This window comes from Monodelphis domestica, chromosome 4, assembly GCF_027887165.1.
Source record: "Monodelphis domestica isolate mMonDom1 chromosome 4, mMonDom1.pri, whole genome shotgun sequence".
Classification (NCBI taxonomy): Eukaryota; Metazoa; Chordata; class Mammalia; order Didelphimorphia; family Didelphidae; genus Monodelphis; species Monodelphis domestica.
This window is the reverse complement of record NC_077230.1, coordinates 324,653,730-324,666,932: the sequence shown is the minus strand read 5'-3', so window position 1 is coordinate 324,666,932 and position 13,203 is coordinate 324,653,730.

The window sequence follows — 13,203 nt, the reverse complement described above, 5'->3', positions numbered from 1 at the left end:
CATTCAGAAACCACTAATTAAAATTATTTCTGAAGATCCCTTAGAATTACCATTTAAATTCTTAGCTCATTAAATTTTTCAAAAGTTGTTAGATAGGTTGAGTCCATCCATCATCTATGTGACAATTAACAAATGCAAAATGGAAAAAAAAAGATGCTCATGGGCTTTTACAATATTTTACAATATTTTGTTCAGTAGTCATTGGGGAAAGGTAACAGAATATATATAATAGTTAAAACACTATCAGTTTTTTAAAACACAAATTTTTAAAACATAAATCAGTTAAACTGATTCAGTGTAATAGAATATTGAATACATTAATAAATGAAATTAAAACAGCAAAATAAAATCTTAAACAAAACAATCAGCAAAATACAATGAAATACAGAGATTTTCATAAAACAATGGAGTCTGAAAAGGCTTAAAAATTCTCATCTCCAGTGTCTTTAAAGTTCCTTTCTCTATCCATTTAGATTCCTTTTTTTTCACATTTCTGGTATCTTTCATAGTGAAAGAGAACATGGTTTTGAGGAATCCGAAACTGGATGAATCTTAGAGATTGGGCAGGCCCAAATGGCAAAGGGTTATAGGGAGATGAATTTCTCCCCTGAATCTCAGGCAAAATAATAAAAGGATAAGTGCACTCATGAAAATACATCCTAAAGCTGAAAGCTGTTTAAAATAGGTAATGCATTGCTCTTTCAAAGAGTGTACCATGCTTGTAATTTACTTCCTGTTTGGAAGAGTAACTTCCTTCTTCCCTTCCCCTTCCCACCTGAGGTAAAATGCCAGGGAGCAGTTTGTTTCCCCAGTCAAATGGAGAGGGAATTAGGAGGCTAATCATTACCTAAGAAAAATACACCCTAGTTTTTACCAGTTACCTGGGGAGCAGCTACAAGTTTGTGAGTTCCGAAGACACAGTGGCAGCTACCAGGAGTGTGGGACAGGGGCTGGGAATGGGGCCAGAGATCAGGAGGAGGATTCAGAACAGGAGCACCTGGGGCCAGAGATCTGCAGCAAGGAACTGTGGAACATGGGCTCAAGCAGATGGGCAAGAGAGACGTCTTATCTCTTCTTTACCAAGAGTCCCCTGGCTAAAAATAGCCTGGCAAGTAGGGAGAGCTACTGAGCAAAAAGTAGAAAAAGGAAAAGGCAGCAGCTCCAAAGAGAGTTCGGAATTCTCTCAGAGTTTGTGAGAGTTGGTGGGTGAATGGGGTGGGCAAAAAGCCTTGGCAAGAGAACTGTGGATTAAAAAAAAATTCTTATCTAGGCTATCTTAAAAAATTGAGAGTTTTTCTCCAACTGGTGGTTGTTATCAATGTAAGAATTAAAATTAAATGCCAATAATAAAAATATTATATTTTAGGAGATTTATTAATGATCATTAGAAATCAAGGAATAAAGAGGATACAAATCCAGTTCAAATGCCTGCCTTACCACCACCAAGCTCGGGACAGGAAGTAAAGAGGTGGAACCCTCCATGTCCCCACCTAATATCCCATGTCTACAGAAAGTATGTAATGACAGGAAGTCAGTGGACTCCTGGAAAATGTAGTTCTTTTTTAGGGTAACAGATTTTCAATTGTACACTTAGGATATAAATTTCGCTGAGATTGACACTGAGGGGCTGTTTTTGAGCTTGTGCTTTGGCAAAGCACAGCAGGTGTGCCTCTTTAGACTTGTGCTCTGCTCACTTGGCTAAATTAACCCTTTTCTCTCTCACTTTTGTGAGGACACTTTTGTGTCCTACATATTTAAAATACTTGGATTTTTAAAAATTCTTTTTTACTCAATTTTTATTTGGCAACAGATGAAGGGATTTCAGAGCTTTAAGGTAAGTAAGAGAAACTGAGTTTCTTGTCTTGCTATGGGCTCCCCTCTTCCGTTTTTCTTCTCCCCTCTCCCCTCCACCTTGGGAGCTTTTCCTCACTGTCCCTCACCTAAGTCCCCAAGTCTACTGCTCTCTTGATCATGTTTGTGATGTGCTGAGACATTTGAGAGCTGTTTGGAAGCACCTTCTTGGTCCTGCTGGAAGGGTAAAATCCCCATACTCCACCCTGCCCCAACTTGGGTTGCAAAAGCTTTCAGCTGGGGCAGCTTTTAACCGCTGTGAAGATCTTTCCCTGCTGACCAGCTCCATCCCCTCCTAGCTTCCAAGCAGATTTTCTTCCAAGCAAAAACAAAAACATGAACTTTGTTTTTTTTTTCACAATAAAGGGCTCCTAAGCTTCCCTTACCAGTGTAATAGAGGCTCTTTCACTAGAGTATTTATGGTAAGAGAAGTGCTGGAATGTTATACTAGGAAATAAGGTTAGAGGTGTGAATCTTGAAACTGCTCAGACTCTACCTTAGAACATTTGGCTATGGCTATTCCCCATGTAAACAATGGAGGTACTTCATCAAGAATGTATTGGGAACTCTAACATTACACCACCCATACTTAGACAGTGCCTTAGGGGAAGATAAAGTTGTAAACTCCTGATGGAACAATGAGAAAAAGTCCCCAACCCATACTCATAGTGAGGCCAAGCCCTTAAGCTAGGTCTGTTTTTAGATCTAATACAAAAGGGTGCTAAGTACCTATGAAGGTCAAATTAATCACTAAAAGGTCAGGCAACTTTCAAGGCGCAAGTTTAGCAAAGAGGTGAGAAGTACTCAGAAGATATAATCTACCCAGAGAAGGTGAGAACTAAAAACTAAGAATGAGCTATCCTAGGAAAAGCATCTACTGTGATTGGTAGATGTAAAAATTTAGGGGAGGTGACACAAGAGAAAATTTTCTTTAAAAGGAAGGAGCTGGAGGGCTCTGGATTATTAGTTCAGCTTTGGTAGCTGAATTGGAGGTCAGGAGTCAGAGGAGGCTGCTGAGTCTCTGAACACTAGAGTTTTGCTTGGAAAGATCTTGTGGTGAGTGATTAAAGACTGACTTAGTTTCTCTCTTAAAGAGAAAGGCCTAGGCCATTGGCCTAGGCGCTAGCCTTTTTCCTACTATTTCCTCTTTCTCTATCTCTTTCCCTTTCCTTAATTCCCTCATTTATATTAATTAAAATCTCCATAAAACACAGCTGATTTGGGTATTTCATATTTTGGGAATTTTTCCCATTGTGATCACTTATTTTTAATATAAAATCAAAACGCTAAAAATTATCTTTACAGTTTGGGCAATTCACAGTCTTGAAACCCATATTTTTGCGGTCACAGAGGAGAAACTGGGATTTTCACTCCTCCCTCCCCCCCATACCCACTTCCTGTGTCTTTTTGTTAATTTTAACAGCTCTTCAGAGCAAGTAAGTTAACAGCAGCTTCTAACAGATTAATTTCACAATATAATACTGTCAAAGGGGATTTATTTTAAAAGGAAGAAAGTCAGGGAGTGGGGATAGGGTAGAGAGAACTTATGGTTTCCCTAATCTATTATAAAGTTCAATATATGGAAGTAAGGTTGATTTGTCCTTGAGGGAAAATTGTTCATAACTAGAAAGGATCTTCAGAGCTATGCCCCAATCTTTTCCAAAACTAAGTTATTAGTCAAGAATTCAGAGCAGTGGTCTGTTGACTCCTCTCTCCCAGTTCAAGAGAGCAGAAGTGAAGTTTCATATGTTGACTTTCTTAACTTTCTCCCTGACTAAATTCTTCTCTGTAATCTTCCCTTCTCTCCTTGATTGACAGTCCTCCAAGCTTCCATTCCTTGCATCTGCTTGCAAATCTCTCTGTTGTGGTCATCATTTTTTCACACTAGGCAGCCTTCACAGAGGATCCTGGTCTTCCCTCCTAGCTAAGCCGTTTTCCAACCACCCAAGCTTATTTCCACTAACCTCCTCCCTGCCCTCGCTTCACCGTTGTAGCCAGATACTCCATTTTGGTCTCTGGCACAAGGGAATGCCTCTTGACCACTAGAAGCTGTTTTTCTACCACTGGAGGGGAACAAGAATTTTTCTTTTTTTGCAAATAAAATCATATAATATTCTTCTGAGCAGCATGAATGCTACTCTGCAAGAAAGCGTTCTGGCCTTTGCTCAATTTGGAACCTTTAAATTTTCAGAATGCCTCCCTCTCCTTATGTTGCTAGGAAATTTTCTTTTCCAAATCTTAAATTTTAAGATACAAAATGTTACCATTCATAAAATGAAAGCTGAATTGCAAGGCCAAGGTTCAAATTTAACTGGACAATTTCAAGCACTCCTTGCATAGTCCAATGGCAAAGGAGGATTCTATCAAAAAAAAAGTCTGAATTTTGAAGGCTGTTCATGAACTACCAAGAGAAGAAAATCCTATTTCTCCGAAAATAGAGACAGAAGACCCCTCTCTTGTGTCTCAGGTAGAGAAGTTCCTCTCTCATATTGTGTAACTCCTGATTAACCCTTCCTCCCCTGCTCCTTCTCCCACTCCATGACCAACCCCAGCCCCTAGAAGCCCTTATCTTCCTACTATGCAGGTTCCTACTCTTACTGCCTTGGTATCCACATAGGCAACTCCTAAAATAACAAGACCACTTACTGATTCCTATGAATTCATTTTCCCCTTAAGGGAAGTGTCCACAAAAAGATGTGATGAGGATGTGATAAACTTAAGACACTATATGACTTTCATACCCCAGGATATAAAAGAATTTAAACAAGATATTCCTAGTTATGAAGATGAACCTATAGTGGTGATGAAAAAGATGGCCAACCTATTCTTTCAATATGATCCTTCTTATAAGGATGTTGAAAAATTGCTCCAGGCCTTTCTAACAGAACGTGAGAGGAATAAGATAATTTCTTATGTTAATAAACCCTAAGAGTGCAATACAGCACACTGGCCACTTCAGAATCCCCACTGGGACTATAGTGATCTCAAGGGATATTTACAATTGAATTGTGCTAGGGATGCCATTCTTAGAGCAATGTGAGAATGCTTTGGAAGGTCTGGTGTTCAGACCAAATTTGAATGCCTTAAACAATCCAATGATGAGACACCCTTCCAATTTATGGAATTGGCTCATTGCACTGGGAGGTAGGTACCTGGACTTTGACCTTTCTAGAGAAAGGGATATTAGGCAAATAAGACAACACTTTGTCAACAACTCTTGCAGAGTAGTCCAGGATTACTTTAAAATGCATTGCCCAAGACGCCCTGAGATGGATCTTGAAGAGTTGAGAACTGCTGTTTTTGTCTCTAAAAGCCATAAAGAAAAACAGGCAGAAACTAACAATTTACTCAAAAATATTCAAAAGGAACTAAGATCTTTAACTGATAGAATAGATAAACAAGAAAAAGGAGATGATACTCAACCAATGGCACTTGCCCCTCCCCAAGAATCTATCTATTGATCCCTTACCTGCCATTTCTGTGAAAAGAAGGGCCACATAATGATGAACTGTAGAAATTTTTTTCCAAGGAATCAGAAATAACATTCACTTGAATAATAAATACAGAAACAATTATAGAAATAATAATTACAAAAACGATTTCAGGAATCACAATTTTAGGACTGTTAACAAACCTAGGGATATAAATAGGGCAATTGATAACTCAAACCAAATGATCCCACAACATTATATCTTAAGTGGAGTTAGTCCCTGAAATACTCAGGGTGCTACTGCCCCTCCATGTGGAGCAGAAGATGGAGCCCCTTAGACTCTTATTTTTGTTGATGTTAACCATTTTCAGTTTTGTCTCCCCAACACATAGTAGAAAAAAGAAGGAATGGGTTTTGAATACAGTGCCTGTCTATGCAACTTTTGTAAACTTTAATGAGCTAAATACTAATTGATTTTAAGAGGTTTTCATAGCCCTACTCCCTGTTACAGCTTGCTTTTGATTGGAGTGTAACAAGATATAAGGTAACATTTGGTAACTGAAGTAAAGTGCTATAACAATATTTGTATTCCCCACCTCTGCTTTTGTAGAAATGTAATGGATGAGACATATAGAATGTTGGTCTCATATCAGTGGAGGTGTGAAGGTATTCCTAGGGGGCATAATACCCCGGTATGACTCCAAAGTGGGAGCATTTCCCATGAAGCCTACTGACTTCTGGATGATATTTTGAACCCAAAATTATTTTTATCAGCAATACAGAGATTTATGTTTTGAAACTTGCTAAAACCTATCTCCTCCAAGGTTGCAAGATTTACTAGCTATAAAAGAACTTGTAGCATGTGTTTGTCATGCAGCAACTCCTGTGAATGATTGTACCTTCTGTTGATAATGAATACTTGTCTGTACTAATTGTATTTGAGTACTGATCATGATAAAACTTCCCTATTGCTGGATCTTTTTTTTTGCTGGATATTTTTTTTCACTGCATTTGGTCAATCCTTCTACTTAAACAAATTGCCCTTAATAGTACAACACATATATTACCTCAAAAAATAAAAAGAAAATCAATATTAGTTATGTATATTGACTTGATGTGCCTTTTGTAACATTTTGTGCCTTCTGTGTTTTTTGTTTGTTTTATTTTTGGCAAGTAGTTTCTATATTTTACCTCTTTGATTGTGAAATATGTACATTTTTGATATTTTTCATTATTATTTTTCTTCCTGCATGTGCAATACAGTATCTGAGTTATTTCTCTCATTTTTTTTTATATTTGATGCACATGTCACCAGTATTAAAAAGGTTTTCTTAACTGTTTTGATTTTGCAATAGAATAAGTTAATATGTCCATTTGCCTAGCATATAAATGTGGACCCAAAAAGCTTTGGACTATGGAAACCTGTCACTAATTATTTAAATATTAGGAGACTTTTGTTTGATGAATGTGTCTGAATTGTGAGAAGCTGATTACCACAACAGAGAGATTTGCGAAGAGATGCAAGGAATGGAAGCTTGGAGGTCTGTCAATCACGGAGAGAAGGGAAGATTCCAGAGAAGAATTTGGTCATAGAGACAGTTAAGAAAGCCAGCATATGAATCTTTACTTCTGCTCTCTTGAACTGGGAGAGAGGAACCAGCAGACCACTGCTCTGAATTACTGACCCATAATTTAACCTTGGAAAAGTTTGGGGCATAGCTCTAAAGATCCTTTTCAAGTTGTTAACAATTTCCTCTTAAGGACAAATCAATATATTTCCTTATATTGAACTTTATAATAGATTAGGGAAACCTTAAATTCCCTCTGCCTTATCCCATCTCCTTAATTTCTTTCCTTTAAAATAAATCCCCGTTTGACAGTATTATATTGTGAAAATTAATCTATTAGAAGCTGCTGGTAACTTACCTTCTCTGAAGAGCTGTTAAAATCAACTGAAAGACACAGAAGGTGGGTGAGGGAGGAGGAGTGAAAATCCCAGTTCTCCTTCTAACCATACTTCCTAGTGTAGCCACTCCAGAACTTCATACTCAAGGAAAAATGGACCACAAAAAGAGCACAGAAGTTGATGTGCAAAGTGCCACATGAGTACAAAAGGTAAAAAATCAAACAAATCCTATGGGGATTAATAACATTCTGCACAACAAGCGCAAGAACTTGATCATGTGTGAGACTCGAGGTTGCGGCTGTTTAACATGTGTTAAGTGAAGGACTTCCTTGTACCACACTCTCTATCAAGTATATAACATCAATTGTTTTGGCTCCATTATCCTTGAAAGCAAACAAAAGGGTCAAACCAGGGAAAACTATTTCCAATTTTTTTTGAGATCTAGTCTCTTCTATTTCCTTTCATCATGTGACAACTTACCTTAATCAAGACTGCTAAATTGGTTAGTGAGTGAATTTCACTGTAGGCTTATAGGACATGAATCACTACAAGAACCTGTTATGATTTGTGAATTTTTTCCTTTTTCTTAGAATTTTTTCATGTTTTAGATATCTTCTATTTCACTCAGAGGTTTTATTTTTAAATTTCTTTGGATTCTTTGATGTTTTTGATAATTGATTCATATGCATTATGTTGAACTATGTGTCCCTGTGTGATTCTTATATGTATCCTTGTATCCTTGTCAGGGGGAATGTGTTATTATCCTCCTGGGAGGGGGACGGGACTATGTTATTGTTGTGAACTTTGATTTGACTTTGAGCCTAATTTGGAATAAGAGACTACCTCCCAGAATCCAGAAGGTGAACTTTTTGGAGAAGGCACCATGAAGAGACCTGTAGAGACCACACACACTGCACTAAAAGATTCAGAGTGAACTTTGAGATACGGTGAATTTGAACTATGGGGGTTTGAATGCATTTATTCTGAATGTATACTCTTATGCCAAAGGGGACTGCCCCCTAATTGGCTTTTTGTAAATGCACTTAACACTGGTTTTGTTTTTTTCCTTTTATTTTCCTTTATCCCCAAATTATTGTAATTTCCCTTTCGAAACTGCAATATTGTATACACCTTTAGTTCAAAATCTTTAAAGTTTTAAATTATGTGTACAATGATCCATTATGGAGACTGGTCTCCCAAAGGATCATAGGGTGCTTTTGCAAAAAGAAATTTGCTATACCTGAACTACATTCACCCAACATCCTTTTAAATTACATCCTCATGTTACATATGGAGGCTTGGGAAATAAATTTGACTGAGATCCATGCTGTGGAGATCTTTTTGAGCTTGTGCTTTGGTAAACCATAGCAGGTGTGCCTCTTTAGACTTTTGCTCTGCTCACTTGGCTCAATTAACCCATTTTTCTCTCACTATTATTGTTATTAAATCCTACATATTTAAAATACTTGGATTTTTAAAATTCATTTTTATTTCCACACTCCCCAGTAGCAATCAAATACTGTTACAAAATAATATATGAAAAGATGGAAATGGGAAGGGACTTAGAGATCATGTCATCCACTCCCTCATTTTACAGATGAGTCCCAGAAATGTCATATAACTAGCTGTATATACTTAGCATAGGTAAGAAATATTAGATCTAGGATCAAATGTAGGCTCTCTAAATTCAGATTCAATACTATTTCCACTGTACTTAGGACAACATTATATGAGGTATGCCCTTGAAATTTCTTGCAATGTTTAGGAAAACAGGATAAAATGTGATTCTATAAGTGCTTAGAAAACTTCACAGTGTTATATAAAACCCTGAACTATGTCTTCAGACAATTAAAGCTTTAAAAATTAATGTTTTATTGCTTTTTATTTTATAAAGCAGAAACATTTTTATAGTTTTCAGAAGTTATATAAATACATGAACATCTTAAATTTTATGGTAATAAATCATTACATTTGAGAATTTTTTTTAAAAAACAGCATTTTTAAAACTCTGTAGATCAGAATTCTATGCCTTCTAATTACTGATTTGCAAAAATGCCCATTACAAAAGTGCTTGAGAAGCTCAGCAATTAAACCATTTTCAATGTGAAATGTTCCTGAGATACCATTTAGTTCTCATCTCCAAGTTTCAGTTTGGTGATATGGATTGTTAATTCACTAGGATAAGGGGGTGCTGAATAGGAATGGGACCCAACTCTGGTTCCAACCAAAAGATAATCACAGGATTAACTTGAGCATCCCTTGCAGAATTGCCCTCTGCAGGTGAGGGACTATCATTGCAAGGACTTTGTCTGTTGTGTTGAGTTAAATCTTGAATTGTGAGATTAAAATTCAAAATTGTGAAAATGTTTTACCAGTATATACATAGCAAGACTACAGAGTGATATGTTTACATAGACAGCAAATTCTGGCTGACTTTTCAAGTTCTTCATGAAATTAAATATCCCTTAGGGCTTCCTCTCCAACATTCTATACCCCAATTTCAACTAGTGAACAGGACCTACATGTCAAAAAGCTTTGACTATAAACCCACTCAGAATGCTGCTACCCCTATGCCTCATCACAAATTGAATGCTACTTTATCCTCAATCTATAACAAGGGAAGGAGCAGTAACAACAGGCCTGAGTGGTGGTATCCTTTATTCTATTTTTGCTGGGAAGGATTCCACTTTTAAGATGATCCTTTTTAATAAAAAAAAAAGTTTAGTAGTCCTATATGAAAATACTAGTCTTCAGAAAAATAAATCCTCAAAGAACCTTGAGCAATATTCAGGGGAAAAAATAGTAGCCTCTTTCTCCCTATATATCAGGAAAATGAAAGAGCCTAATATTTAAATATACATATATATGCATATATTTTAAGACTTACTTGTCTCCAATCTTTATTTGGTAGATCTTCTCATAAATGTCTATTTTTCCTCCAACAAAATCCAAAGAAGCTGTTCTTCACACTGATCATTTTTCTTTATTCAGTTATTTATGTATGTATCCCTTTCCACTTTTCCTCATCCCCCATATGATTATAAATTCCTTTAAAAGCAAGTACAATATCTAATTAATCTTGAATTGCCCATAATTCTAGCACAACTCCTTGTACATACTAGGTGGTTAAAACACTTTAAATAAACTGAACTAACATGGAATAATATACCCTCCAGTAATTGTATTATTAGTCCAATTCAGTTATATTCTTATGACTATTGGAAGCTATCCTGGGCTTGGACCAGGGCAGTGATGGTGAACCTTTTAGAGAGACTGGTGATATGAGAAATGTCTTTGGGCATGTATGGAGATAAGGAGGCGAGCAGCTTGGCCCACGTCTCCCTAGCATTTTAGTAACTAGCACTGGCAAACTCTGTGTTGGGGTGATGGTGCTCACAGAGAGGGCTCTGAGTGCCTCTTTGGCATGCTTCCATAGGTTCACCACCACAGACCTAGGGTGATCTAAAGTCATTCTGAAGGCTTGAGAACTAAATAAATAAATGGCTATTTTTAGGAATCAGAAATCTATGATGGTAGTAAATAATGTTGATTTTATATTTACTAATTCTATATTTCTCAAAAAAATGCAAGTGAAACATGCAAACTTCCTATTTTCCCTCACATTGTATAAAAATGATTGTTTTCACTGTGTGATAATCTATTGTTGGATTTATATCAAAAAACTTACTAATGTCTGTTTATTGTAACATGTCATTTCCTTTTTATACTTGTTTTTTCTTCCATCTATTACTCTATTTGTCCTCATAACATCCTTGTGAGGGAAACAGAATCAAGTTTCACTAGTTCCATTTTGCCAAAGAAGAAATTAAGGACTAGAAAGGTAATTTGCCCAGAATCACTGAAAGCAAAACAAAAAGAAATTCAACAACTTGGTCTTAAACTAAGGTAATGAAAACAATTGTACCCTCACCCAGATATACCTATGCACACACACACACACACACACACACACACACACATACACACACAAGCACGCATGCACACACGAGCTCAAGAACAAAATTCTTTCTGAGATTTCTTCCAAAAGAGAAATCACTTGGAATAATTATCATGAACTTTAATTCACATTTACCTTTACCTATGTTTACTTATAATAAGTCTTACCTTGTATTTATTTGCTTATATGTTATCACTGTTCACCTCACCATCTGTACTCACCTAAGCATTGTTGGAAACTATAAGCCTGAGATTGATGGCTGGCACCATTTCATTTTTGTCTCCATATGCTCAAAGTCCTGTATAGTACCTGGTACAAAGTCAACACTGTGGGGCAGATAGATGGTTTAATGGATAGAATGCCAGACTTGGAGATGAGAGGTCCTAGGTTCAAATCTGACCTCAGATACTTCCTAGCTTTGTGACCCTGTGAGAGTCACTTAATCCCAATTGCCTACCCCTCTCTACTCTTCTGCTTTTGAACTGATACTCAGTATCTATTCTAAGACAGAAGGTAGAGGCTAAAAAGAAAAAGCAAGCTCTGTGTGTGTGTGTATGTGTGTGTGTGGTGCATATGTATATGCACAAACATTTTGTGTACACACATAGATAAATATGTATTTGTTGAATTTGAAATTCTCACCCCCTACTGGATGCATGCTACTATCATTCATATGCTGTGCTTTGCCCAATATGCTTTATGTTCCAATATGGTTCAGAGCAGTGACTGGGGGTCTGGAGGGGATGCATACTACATGCCTAGCTCCCCTGATAGCATAGAGAGTAGCCTAGCTCCCATTCAGTCTTTAAAAGAAAGCCTGGGAGATTTAGCCTCCATTTCTTTAACCAATGCTTTAGCATTTCTGCATTCTTAGTAAGTTCCAGGCAGTATGTGAGGCACTGCAGAGAGTCTCCCTTCTAAAATAAATTACACACCATTCCTAAGTTGATAAATAGGCTCAGAATAAATATGCCACTACAGATGAACAGTGATGCTTAGTTACGCTACTACAGGGAAAGTTTCTGTCTCTTCTAATATTGGTTTTAAAAAAAGTTCTCTCATGGATGGAGAAACAAGAACTAGGAATATGACCTTGCAATGACAGAATTTTAATGTGCTATGAATGCCACAAAGGCAGTGCAAGGGCGGCCCCTTTCTGACATGTTTCTGTGTGTATTAGGCATTTACGGAATGCAGTTTCTCCTCATAAAATCTGGCCTTACCTAGGGGTCAAACAGCAAATTACTTAAGCTCTCTCTCAAAACAGTCAGATCTCATTACAATCAAAAGGCAGTCTGCACTAAAGCATCTAAGTCCGACAAGGCAGGAGTTACTTCCAGGGAACAAACCAAATATCTAATCCTTTGACAGTTGGATGAACCAGAGGAATGGCTTGCCAGGCTGCAATCAGCTCCCAGGATCTATCTGGTTAAAAAGGGAACTACCAGCACTCCAGCCTGCATTGGCCAAGTGCTCTTTGTTCTTTATTGGCACTGATATATTTTTCCCCACTAAGGATTTTTGTTCATGTGCCATCCCATCATCCCATCCCCTGACAGTTGGCTACCTCACAGGTTGCTAAGAGAAAGTATGGTTAGTCTGTCACTTTCTTGCCATTGTTTACCTGAGTTGATATCTCAAAGGGAGATCATTGGTCTAACTGTGGGAGAATCTTCCTTAATCATAATCACAGCCTCAGTTTCTGCTCTGCCCCCAAAACCTCCCTCCATATGCTCCATCTTGCTCCTAACCTTAGTCTATGACTTTGAGATTTCAGGATTTCTCTTCCTACTTGGAATTTTGCAAGCTCTGATTGGATAGTAGGGCTGTCTGAGTTTTTGTAAAGTGGGAAGCAGAAAATGTCTACTTCGTTACATACTTATGAATGCCATTTGGGATAAAAATCAATTCCTGTATATGTGATTACATTTATTTCATTTTTACAAGTTTAGACAACAGTTCTTTTCTTTTTGCTGCAGCCATGTAACAATTTATGGTTGAATGAGCAGTAAAATGATGCTGACTTAATTTTCTTATCTTTCTACCTGTCATAGAGAT